We start from the raw sequence: 12,282 nt of genomic DNA, 5'->3' as shown, positions 1-12,282 counted from the left end.
GTCTCTATGAGTTCATATGTGTACCCATACTGCTGTGTTTATAAGCCCTTAGTTCCTTTGTGTCCTGCATCCCCTCTGTTTCCTACAGTCTTTCTTCCTCCTCTTTTAGGTGGGGTGCTGGTGGCTTTCTGAGCCTACAGAAAGGACTTTGATGGAAACATTATGTTTCGGACTGGTGTGTCAAAGTCTCTCATTCTCTGCATGTTATTTTCCTATTGGTCTCTGTATTTGTTCACATCTGCTACAGAAGGAAACTTCTCTGATGAGATTGTTGAACAAGGCACTTATCTCTGAGTTTAGCAGAATGTCATTAGGAGTCATTTTATTGCTACATTTCTTTGTAAGACATTAGAATATCGTTTTCCCCTAGGTTAACAGCACTATGCAGTCTAAGGTTCTCAGTCATCCAAGTAGTGTTGCACATGGGCTCATTCTTTTAGACTGGGCCTTAAATCTAATAAACTCTTGGTTGTTTACTCCTATAAACATTTTTTTCTTGCCACAAGCTTTGTGCTACCATTTTAGTAGCATATCTTCCTTGCAGCGCACAATTATATATCAAAGGGTTTGTAGCTGGTTTGGTATTTATGCTTCTCCTTTGCCTTGTGTTATGTTTCTCCTTTGGTTTTATGCAGTTTACCTTCCAGTAGTAAAAACAACAGCAAGTTGGATTAAAGGGTCTATGCAAGCACCAGCTTATCTTCTCTGCATTCAATGAGTTGTGTAAGTGTCTTCTGCAATGAAGTCTTCCCAGTTTGTGGAAAACAGTCAGTAGCCATTGCAACAATCTGGGTTGTTTTGTAGTTCCCATGGGGGCCCCATTGCCAACAACTTGAAGCTTTATTTGCTGATGAGAGATGTTCAGTTGGACTTATAGTGGTATGAATAAGAATGGATCAGATAGGCCCATTGATTTGAATGCTTGGTTATCAGCTAGTGACACTATTTGAATACATTAATAGGTATAACCTTTTTCGAAGATGGGTGTCACTTGGGATGGGCTTTTAGATGTCAATAGCCCATACCAAGTCTAGAATCACTCTTTCAGAGAGTGGATCAAGACATAGCTCTCAGTTACTTCTCTAGTGCCATTTCTGCCTGCACCAGCATGCTACCCTCAATGATGATAATTGACTAAGCCTATGAAACTGTAAGTAAATCCTCAATTTAAATGCTTTATTTTAAATGTTGCTTCAATTATGGTAGGAAGCTTCTACTGTGTTAAGTTTCTATATGACCTTCATATGGCACTTAACTTCAGCTCTCTTTTCTCCTGTTATTTTCTCCTTCTTCACCCTCTCCCTTGACTCTCCCAATTTGATTCTCTCAGTCTAACTCCCCCTTCCATCCCTCACTTGTCAATACATAGCTATTCTATGACCCTTTTCAAGAGACATATATCTCTGTCCCCTGGTCCCATACTCTTACCTAACCTCTGTGGTTGTATAGATTGTAACTTGGTCACCATTGATTTAATAGCTAACATTCACATATAAGTATATGTATAACATATTTGCCTTTCTGGATCTGCATTATCTCATTCTGGATGATTATATTTCTAGGTTGATCCATCTACCTGTGAATCTCATGATTTCATTCTTTTAAACAGCAGGATAATATTACCTTGTATAAATCTATCATATTTTCTTAATTTATTTATCTGTTGATAGACATCTAGGGTTTTTTCTCAAATTTCTGGTTTATTATGTATAGAACAGCAATGAACATAGTTCAGGAAGTATACCTGTAATATGATGACTCATTCTTTGGGTATATGACCAAAAGTAGTACAGCTGGATCTTGTAGTTGATCAATTATAATCTTTCTGAGGAAACACCACACTGATTTCTATGGTGGGTATACAAGTTTGCACTATAGCCAGCAATGGATGAGTACTCCCACACTTCATATCCTCACCAGCATGAAATACTATTTGTTTTATTTTATCTTTATTATTCTTAATACTGCTTGATGAAATCTCAAATTACTTTTAAGTTGCATTTCTCTTATGAAAAATGTTGAATATTTCTCTCTCTCTTTTTAAAATTTTTTATTTTCTCACACATTTAGACTAACGTTCCCCCTCCCTCCACTCCTCCCAATCCTCCCAATTTTTCTCCCCTATTTTTTTTTTCATAAAAGAGTAGGCCTCCCAGGGATATCAAACAAACAAGGAGTAACAAGTTGCAATGAGACTAGGCACAAACCTTCAAATCATAGCTGGATGAAGCAACCCAGGAGGAGGAAAAGGATCCCAAGAATAAGAAAAATAGTCAAACCACACCTAACTTTGGCTGGTAGGAGTCCTACAAGAACACCAACATAATCATAAAACATATGCAAAGGGCATGGGCCATACTCACGTAATCTCATGGCTGTTGCTTCAGTCTCTGCGAGTCAGTGTTTTTTAGATCCTGAGTTTACTCATAAAAATTCTCTGTTTAGAACTGTGACCATTTAAAAATTGGGTTATTTGCTTCCTTTATATCTAGATTTTTTAGTTCTTTTTGTGTTTTGGATATTAGCCCTCTATCAGATGTTTATCTTGTTTAAAAAAAAGTTTCTTTTTCTATTGGCTGATGCTTTGTCTGAATGATGATGTCCTTTGCAATATAGACGCTTTTTGGTTTCGTTGGGTCTTATTTATTAACTGTTGATCCTAGTGCCTGTGCTAATAGTATTTTATTCAATTCAAAAAGTCTTCTCATATGCCAATGAGCTAAAGGCTATTTTGCAATTTCTCTTCTACCAGGCTTAATGTATCTCGTTTTATTTGAGGTATTTGACCTATTTACATTGAGTTTTCTACAGTGATAACTGTGGATTTCTTTGGGTTCATTTACACATAGTCATGGAATTTGACCAGCACAATTTGTTGCAATTTCTGTCTTATTTTCCGTGTTTATTTCTGGTGTTTCAAGTTAAAAATCAGGTATCCATAGGTATGTGGAGCTTTGTCTGGGACTTTATTTTTATTCCATTAATCAATATGTCTGTTTTTGTGCAAATATCATGCTCAGTTTATTACTATAAATCTGTAGTACAATCTAAGGTGTGTGTGTGTGTGTGTGTGTGTGTGTGTGTGTGTGTGTGGCAGGGGGTTACCTCTGTCAATTCTTTTTTTATTCAGGGTTGTTTAGCTAACCTGGTGTGGTGGTTTGAATAAGTGTGGTCTATGAGAAGTGGCATTATTATGAGGTGTGGTCTTATTGGAGTAACTGTATCCTTGTTGGAGAAAATGTGTCATTGTGTAGGAGGGCTTTGAGGTCTCCTAGTGCTCAAGCTCCATCCAGTGTAGAAGAGAGCCTCCACCTGGCTGCCTGCAGAGAGTCTCCTCCTAGCTACTTTCCAATCATGCTATAGAACTCTTGGCTACTCCAGCACTGTGTGTGCCTGCACAGCACCATGCTTCTGGCCATGATGATAATGGACTAATGTTCTGAAACTGTATGTCATCCCCAATGAAACGTTTTTCTTTATAAATGTTGCAGTGGCTCTGGTATCTCTTCACTTGAACTAAGACACTTAGATATTTTGTATTTACTCTATGTAGCATTAAAAATGTCTTTTTAAGATCTGTGAAGAATTATGTTGGAATTTTGATAAGAATTGAATTCAATCTGTAAATTCTGTAAATTTCTTTTGATAGGATGGGATTTTTTTTTTTTTTAGTATATTAATCCTACCAATCCATGAGAAATTAAGATCTTCCCATCTTTTACTATCTTCAATTTGTTTCATCAATGATTTGATTTTTTTTATTCTACATGTCTTTCATATGCTTAATTAGAGATATCCCAAGATATTTTATATTATTTGAGGCTGTTGAAAAATGTGTTGTTTCTCTTATTTCTTTCTCAGTCTATTGTTATTTGTACATAGGAAAGCTACTGACTTTGTAAATAATTTGTAACTAGGTACTTTGCAGAATGTGTTTGTCAGCTGTAGAAGTTCCCTCATGGAATTTTAGGGCCATTTTTGTATATTATTTTATCATCTGCAAAAAAAAAGAGAATACTTTGACTTCCTCCATTCAAATTTGTATTTGCTTGATCTTCTTCAGTTCTCTAATCTGTCTACCTAAGACTTCAAGAACTATATTGAATATATTTGGAGAAATTGGACAACTTTGCCTTGTTCCTGATTTTAATGAAAGTACTTTGACTTTCTCTCCATTTAACATTTGACGTTGACTATAGGCTTTCTGTAAATTACCTTTATTATGTTTAGGTAAGTGCCTTGTATCCCTAATCTTCCCAGGACTTTTATTATAAAGGAGTATTGGATTTTGTCAAAATGCTTTCATGCAGCTAATGAGATGATCATGTTTTTGTCTTTCGGGTTTTTTTGTGGTGGATTACATTTTTCAATTTACATATGTTGAACTGTCCCTTCATCTTTGAGATTAATTCTATTTGATCATACTAGATAATCTTTTTAATGTGTCTTATATTTGGATTGCAAGCATTTTATTGAGAATTATTGTAACTATGTTCAAAAGGAAATTAAATCCTTAGTTTCCTTCTTTGTTGGGTCTTTATATGGTTGAGATATCAGGGTGACTTTGGCCTCATGAAATGAATTTGGCAATGTTCCCTCTGTTTCTATTTTGTTAAATTTTTGAAGTGTATTGGGTTTAACTTTTTTTTGAAAGTCTGGTGTAATTCCGTGATAAAACAATTTGACTCAAGGATTTTTGTTTGTTTGGTAGAATTTTAATTGCCACTTATATTTCAATAGAGGATATAAATTCACCTTCTGATCTTGATTAATGTTGGAAGGTAGTATCAATTTTTTGTATAGCTTCCAGTCTGGTGACATACAAGTATTTAAAGTATGTTTTTTTATGTTTTTCTGAATTTACTTGGTTTCTGTTTTCATTTGTAATTTTTTAAATTTGTATCTACACTCGACACATTTAAGTTAATTTGACTAAAAGATTGTCAGTTATTAATTTTTTTCATAGAACCATATCTGTTGTATCAATTCTTTATATTTATATGATTGAATTTTTCTTTGTATCTTATTGATTTCAATCACATGTTTGACTCTTGCTGTCTACACATGTTGGGAGCAGTGCCTTCCTTTCTTCTAGAATCTAGATCTTTCAGGTGTGCTTCTAAGTTACTAGTATGAAATCTCTCCAATTGTTTATTTAGGCAATTTATGCTATGGACTTTTTTCTTATAATTGTATTCATTGTGTCCTATACGATTAAGTATGCTCTGTATTCCTTTTTATTTGAATCCAGAACATTTTTCATTGGTTTAATTATTTCTGTCTTGATCTACTTTTCATTCATTCAGTAGAGAGTTTTTCAGTTTCTATGAGTTTTTAATCTTTCAGTTGTTTATTTTTTTATCCACATTAATCCATGATGTCCTGGTAAGATGCAGGGTGTTATTTTAAATTTTGTTTGTTTGTTTTCCATTTGTTGAGACTTGTTTTGCATCTGAGTAAGTAATAAATTTTGGAGAACGCTCCATGGGATGCTGAGAGAAAGGAATATTCTCTTTTGTTTGGAGGAAATGTTCTGTAAATATCTATTAAGTTTATCTAGATTATGAAATAAGTTACCTCCACTATGTTTCTGTCTAATTTTTTTCAGTATTTTCATATATATATATATGAATATATATATTTTGTATATGTATATATATACATACACACATACACACACACACACACACATATATATATATATATATATATATATATATATATAAAATTTATTTATTTTTTCAAATTGTAATTTATACTCATTCACACAGGTATTATAAACACAAAAAGGCAGGACGTAGGGAAGAGGATGACACTGGAGTGTGGTGTTCAGGGGGAATACAGATATTTTTCAGAACAGGGTATCGGCTGGGTGAGGGTTCAGGGGATAGGTCACTATGACTCTGCCCATGATTCCCTTGTCCTTATCTAAGTTTGTAACATCTACCAAGGCTACCTATTTACAAGGTCTATGACTACTCAGGCTGGTAAATTGTCATAAAAACTGCCTGTTTACAATAGCTTATAGCCATCTGTTTCAGTGTTTATCCACAGAGACCCAAGAGTTGGTGTTACTATACATGTATAACAGGCCTATTGCTGATTTTAGGCCTATGGCTGATTTTAGGCCTTCAGTGTGTAAGCAGGGATGCCCCAGACACCTCCTTCCTTTTCTAAGTATAGATGGACTTCTAATTTTTGTCTAGATGGCCTGTCTATTAATAAGAGTGAGGTATTGAAGTCAACCACTATCATTGTGTGATTTAAAGTGTGTTAATATTACTTGTATTAACTGTGCACCCTTGTGTTTGGTGAGTAGATGTTAAGAATTCAAATGTCATATTGGTGAATTTGCTTTTGATATGTATTCAGTATCCTTCCTTACCTCTTTTTATTAGTTTTGATTTGATGTCCATCTTTGTCAGATATTGAATTAGCTACACTGGCTTATTTATTAAGAATATCTTTTTCCAACTTATTATCCTGAGGTGATATGTATCCTTGATGTTAAAGTGTCCTTTTTAGATGCAACAGAAGGATGGATCGATTCTATTTTTGTATCTATTCTGTTAGTTTGTGTCTTTTTATTGAAGAATTTAGACCACTGATATTGAGAGTTATGAATGAGCAGTATTTGTTGATTCTTCTCTTTTGTGTGGTATGCGTGTGCATGTGTATGCGTGTTTGCACTTGAATGTAATCTAATTCCTATAGCTAAGACCCTATCCTAGTTTTTAATTATCTTCTATTTTCATGATTATTCCATTTATTTTATCAGTGTTTACTCTGTCACACCTGTGGTTTCAGATGATATACCTTTATCCAACACAACACTCAAGAAAAGCAAAGTTAAATGTGGGTGTCTTTGTGATTTTTTTAACCTATTGAATATTATTTTAACTGTAGGGATGTTTTATTTCATGATCTTTGTTATGCTTACAATACTTCCAACATTTCTATGATGCTAAATTTCATTGGTATTGCTAGGGGTTTTTTTCTTTTTCTGCATCTCTAGTTATGATCCTTTATTGTTTCTCTCTTGCCAATGTGAGTAAGTTACATAATATTATATAGAATGGTTTGTTTATTTTAGTAAGACAAGGTATCACTATGCATTCTTGACTGCCCTGAATAACAATCTAGATAATGATGTAGACTAAGCTGGCCTCAAATGTACAGAGATCTGCCTGCCTCTACTTCCTAAGTACTGAAGTTAATGTCAAGTGCCACTATGCTGGGATGAATGTGAATATTTATCTAGACATGTATACTTGTAATCAATTCCACATCATTGTGATTTATAATTTCTGTCACATATTGAAGGTTTGATTTACTCCTATGAGTTGTGTGTCTTTTTACAATTTTCTGATGTATCTAAGAATATCTGATTTATGTTTGCTTTCACCTTTTTCCATTTTGAGGCAGAATAAAACCATAGGCTTTCCTTATATGTCAGACACAAAACTAGGTTGATATATTAATTTTTATTTTATTTTAGTTGGAGATGTTTTACACCCCTACACACACATCTGTGTACCATATGTATGACTGGTACACACAGACTTCAGAAGAGGGCATCAGATACCCTGGGACTGTAGTTGTAAGTGGCTGTGAGCTACTACATAGGTGCTCAGACTAGAACACTGGTCCTCTGGAGGACTAGCCAAAGCTCTTGACTGCTGAGTCATCTCTATAACCCCTCTACATTAATTTGTGTTAGACAACATTTGTGATCTCTTGATTGACAGAATTTATGAGCTAAAAGGAAAATGTTCACTGGATTATTCTCTTCAGTATTTATCATAGCTCTGTACAGTCTACACTTGGCAAACATAGTTTCTCTTCCTTCTGAAGGAGTAGGATTTGAACAACTCAGTTCTTACTTAGTGGATTAACAGATTACCTCAACACTTTACATCAATTTGCGTTCTTTCACCCAGGCTATAAATTTGACCTTTGTTCATTTCTTGTGATGTTTAGACAGTTGCAGCCACAGTTATCTGATATTTCTTCCTGAACAGAAATTAAATTAAAGTCATGATTACTTCTCCTGGATTTTTGCTTTTTTCCCTCTGCGTTTTCTTGACTATTCTGCTATATATTTGATACTTTGAGATTTTTTAAAAAACGTTTTGAGTTATTCAGCAAAAGAGAACTGACAATTTTACATACTTGCCACTTCTATTATTGAAAGTCTCAAGACAACTGCTTTTAATATACTGTCATCATGCAAACTTTTCAGATACAAACTTTTAGAAAATTCTCTTAGGCAAGACAGGTAGGGAACTAACAGGGTCATGTCTCAGAGGGCTGGTCACATTACCTCTTCACATATTTATAAGAAAATAAATATATCTCTTTTGTTATTCTTACAATTTAAGAAATGAAAATGTTGACCACACAAAATTAATAAAATCTAAGGGGGTGGGGGGAGAATTTTTTAAAGAAAATATTTCAAATTCATTGAGTCCTGACATCTACATTTTTGCCCTGAAACCAACTTGTTTGCTGTAGAAAACACAGTTTGTCTGACATATTTTCCTTTATGAAAAAGGCATGCTGCTATGATTTTATTCCCAGATTGGTTGGGAAGCATTAACCTGAAATTTTCCTGATCAAAGAGATTCTTCAACTTAATTTCAGTAATTTCTAATTGAAGAATAAGTGTGTGTGGAACAGTCATGTTATTATTGAGAAGAACTAAATTAAGTCCTTACATTTTTACCCCAGGGGACATGTTATATTTGAAATCTCATTCTTAAAATCCAGACATTTAAAGGAAGCAGAAAACAACAGATAAATTTACTGAAATTAAACTCAGAAGATGTTCAGTGACCTATATAATAAGCAATCAAAAATAAACAGGATTTTAATTTCACTAAATGCTCAAGCATGTAATTTTTAAAATTTGTTTCACAATCTAAACTATTTGATAGCAATTGAGTTGTAATCGCTCAAGAATATGTTCCAACACAGTTATTAAAAAAAAATCAATGATTGCCTGAGGTAGACAGTTATAATTTAAATATATAAAAATTAGTTATCATTGATCTAGTTGACACTTAATGCACTTAATGCATTTATATATTAATTTTCCCTGATAATTAGCCAAAGGCAATTTACATAAATTCATAATCATAACTCCTCATTCGTAACAAATATATTTTTAAGCAAATGATATTGATTAATATTTTCCAAGAACCATCACTGTACGTTTGTATGAACAAGTGAGTTGGATATTTGAAAAAATATTTTGAGGAAGTTACTTGACAAATAGAACTTAGTGTTTAGCAAATATGTGATGATACTTTAAGAAATGTTTCTAATACTTTACAAAATCAAATTGTTGATGCTAAACCTGGGTTTCTTTATTATGGTTCTTTAAAGAATGAAAAGAAAGAAACTCTGTAGATATTGAAAGGAAATTTATTAGAATGATTTTCAGATTGTGGTCTAGCTAATCCAACAATGAGTGACTATGAACAGAAAGTCACAGAATTCAATAGTTGCTCTGTTTACAAGGTTAGATGCTATAGCTTGTCTTTCATTTACACTTGAGTCCTGAAGAATTAGGCTCTAATGCCAGTGAATGAATGGACTTGTTAGCAAGGCCTGGGCCAGCCCCCCCAAAACAAACAAACAAAAAACCAAACAAACAAAACAACAACAACAACACCTTCCTTTCCCCATGCCCTTATATAAGCTTCTATCAGAAGCTCTGTCTTAGATTAAAGGGATGTCTTCCTGTCTCAGGGTCTGAATTAAAGGCGTATCCTATCTCAGCTTAAGCTATCTGGATTAAAGGTGTCTACTTCAAAGATCTAGATTAGAAGTAGATCTTCCTTCTTCAAATTGAATAGCAATTACTTATAGCTGTGTCCTCCATTTTTGAATCTAAGTTAATTCCAGTTATATGTAGTCTCATTTACAGTGAAGAATAGGCATCATAGTTTTTTGTTTATTTAAAACTTTTCTTCCTGTATGTAAATAATTTATAAAATTATTCAGAGGTGTATTCTGAAAATCAGTTGAAGGACTCTTTAAGCTGATTATAACTGCTGAGATATGTTAGTGAGCTTTTTGTCATTATGGCCAATACCAGAAATAATTTATAAAGGAAGAAACATTTATTTTCATCCATAGTTTGAGAGGTTTCAGTACATAGACCAGGCTATTCAGACCTTTTAGTGGTACAGCATGACGTGGCTTAGGAGTTCAGGCTATAGAAACTTCATGGAATAAAAAGCTAAACCAAACCAACCAAACAAACAAACAAAAATCCAGGAAGAGATTATGATCCTATTACATGTTTCCAGGACACTTGTATTTACCAAGTTCCTTCCACTACTTCTTAGTAGCAGATGGCAAACTCTTTACCTTGAGTGCCTTGGGAACATTCAAGATCCAGATCACAAGAAGATATGCGAAAGTATAATTTCTGTAGTTATCATATCCACAATTGTCTAAAATTTTCAAAATCTAAGATAAATTCTAATACTGTTTTTTTTGAAATTTAGGATAAGTCTCATTGATTATCTCAGATTGAGAATATTAAGGAACTATGTAAGCAAAATTAAATTCCTCTTTGCATCTAAGATAGAATTTCTTACCTTAAAAATAGGTCTGGAATATGAAATAACTCACACATGGCCTGTGGGTAAAGAAAATAGAATCATCATTCAGCTCTCTATTAAATAGCAGCACCAGTGATGTATCTTGGTTTTCTTTCTCTATACTATACAGTAAAAAATGCTTATTCCTTAAATATATATTATAACGATAGAGGTAAAATACAGTAGGCATCTCATTTTATCAGATTAGAAAACAACTCTCTTGACTTAGTAACTATTAATAATGTAATACCAAAATAAGGGGCTCACTAGGAGCTTGGGTGGGTAAGCCAGAGTGTCAGAGTTAGCAGCTTGGGGCTTGGTTATGCAATATGGCATCTTGTACAGGCCAACGAGAAGCCAGAAACTTTCTGAACATGGAGCACATTTCCATGACTATCAGACGAGGTATAGAATGTGACATTCAAGTATGAAATCAAGAAGTTCACTTACATGTATCTGATCATATGGCTGTTGTTGGTTGTCAAAAGGAGTATGGGACATCTGAGGTTCTTGTCACATGATCAGTTGGCTATGGACTATAAATGGGAATATCAATATTTGTTGAGCATTGGAATCTCTTTCTTGGGCCTTCTTTCCTTCCCTCAAAAAAACATTAGGTATCTATTGCTCTCCATGATCAACATGGGGTTCTTTTCCATCGATAACCTCATAGATGTCAGCATAGAGATGTTCCCTGCCACACAGCAACTCTACCATCATGGCAAAGCCTGCAGCTTCCTGGTTGGATTTCTGCATTCTCTGTTATATACCTGATATTGGTACTGACAGTCCAAGTTCATGCCTTGAAACTGTACTACAGCAAGGATCACTCAGACTCTTGGATCACCCGCATACATGAGAAGAAGCGTAAAAAATCCTGGGTCTCCCATTAAGCAGCATTAAAGAAGCTGTTCAGAATCTTCATAGACTGTAGCATCTGTGACATTGCTGCCTATTTCATACTAGTATCAAATTTTGGCCTAGAGTTCTCTGTTACCATCTGATGAGGTGGCAAACCTATAGTATTTAATTTATTCTTGACTAGATACAACTGGGTGACTAATAGCTGTGAAACACTTTAACTGCTTGAAGTTGAGTCCCTCTGGGACTGAGCCTTATCCTCGCCTTCTCTTGGTCGTACTTACATTCATCACCTCTTCACCATCAATGCTAAAAGAAATATGAAATAAATCAGTACATGAAATTCTACTTCAATCTGTAGGTCATGAGGCAGGAAATATTTGGGAAGTTGTTCATGCTACAAGCTGTTCAGTTTAATGCAAACTAATCAAAAAGAAACTCTTTAAAGTTAATAATCTCCTGGGGCATCTGGGGGTGGTGATGTGCAAAATAAATAGGTAATAATCAGAAATCAAACCAATGTGTCATAGGAATTTTAAAATTATAATGATTATTGTTGTATATAAAGCTAATTATCTCTCAAATTAAGAAAATGAATGGAGAAGTGATGTTTTACTGGTAAAAGTTGGTTGTAATTTTTTTAATAGTCAGAAATTCCATGTAACAGTATACTAATATCAATTTTACCTGAGTTACTTGGATTGTATATACATGTTCATTTCTTATGGTATTCGTTTCTTACAGTATTTTGATGAAATTTTATGTTATTGTCTAATATTAGTCCTCTAAACACTGAAGACAATTTTTT

At 33.9% G+C, this 12,282-nt stretch overlaps 1 pseudogene; it reads left to right on the top strand.

The window, feature by feature from the left end:
- Window positions 1-11,105: 11,105 nt before the first annotated feature.
- On the top strand, window positions 11,106-11,506 carry LOC114638395 (annotated as a pseudogene).
- Window positions 11,507-12,282: the final 776 nt, after the last annotated feature.

Source organism: Grammomys surdaster, unplaced genomic scaffold, assembly GCF_004785775.1.
Source record: "Grammomys surdaster isolate TR1022 unplaced genomic scaffold, NIH_TR_1.0 125584, whole genome shotgun sequence".
In the NCBI taxonomy this organism is placed as follows: Eukaryota; Metazoa; Chordata; class Mammalia; order Rodentia; family Muridae; genus Grammomys; species Grammomys surdaster.
The sequence above is the reverse complement of the archived record's forward strand: the minus strand, read 5'-3'. Positions and strand labels throughout refer to the sequence as shown.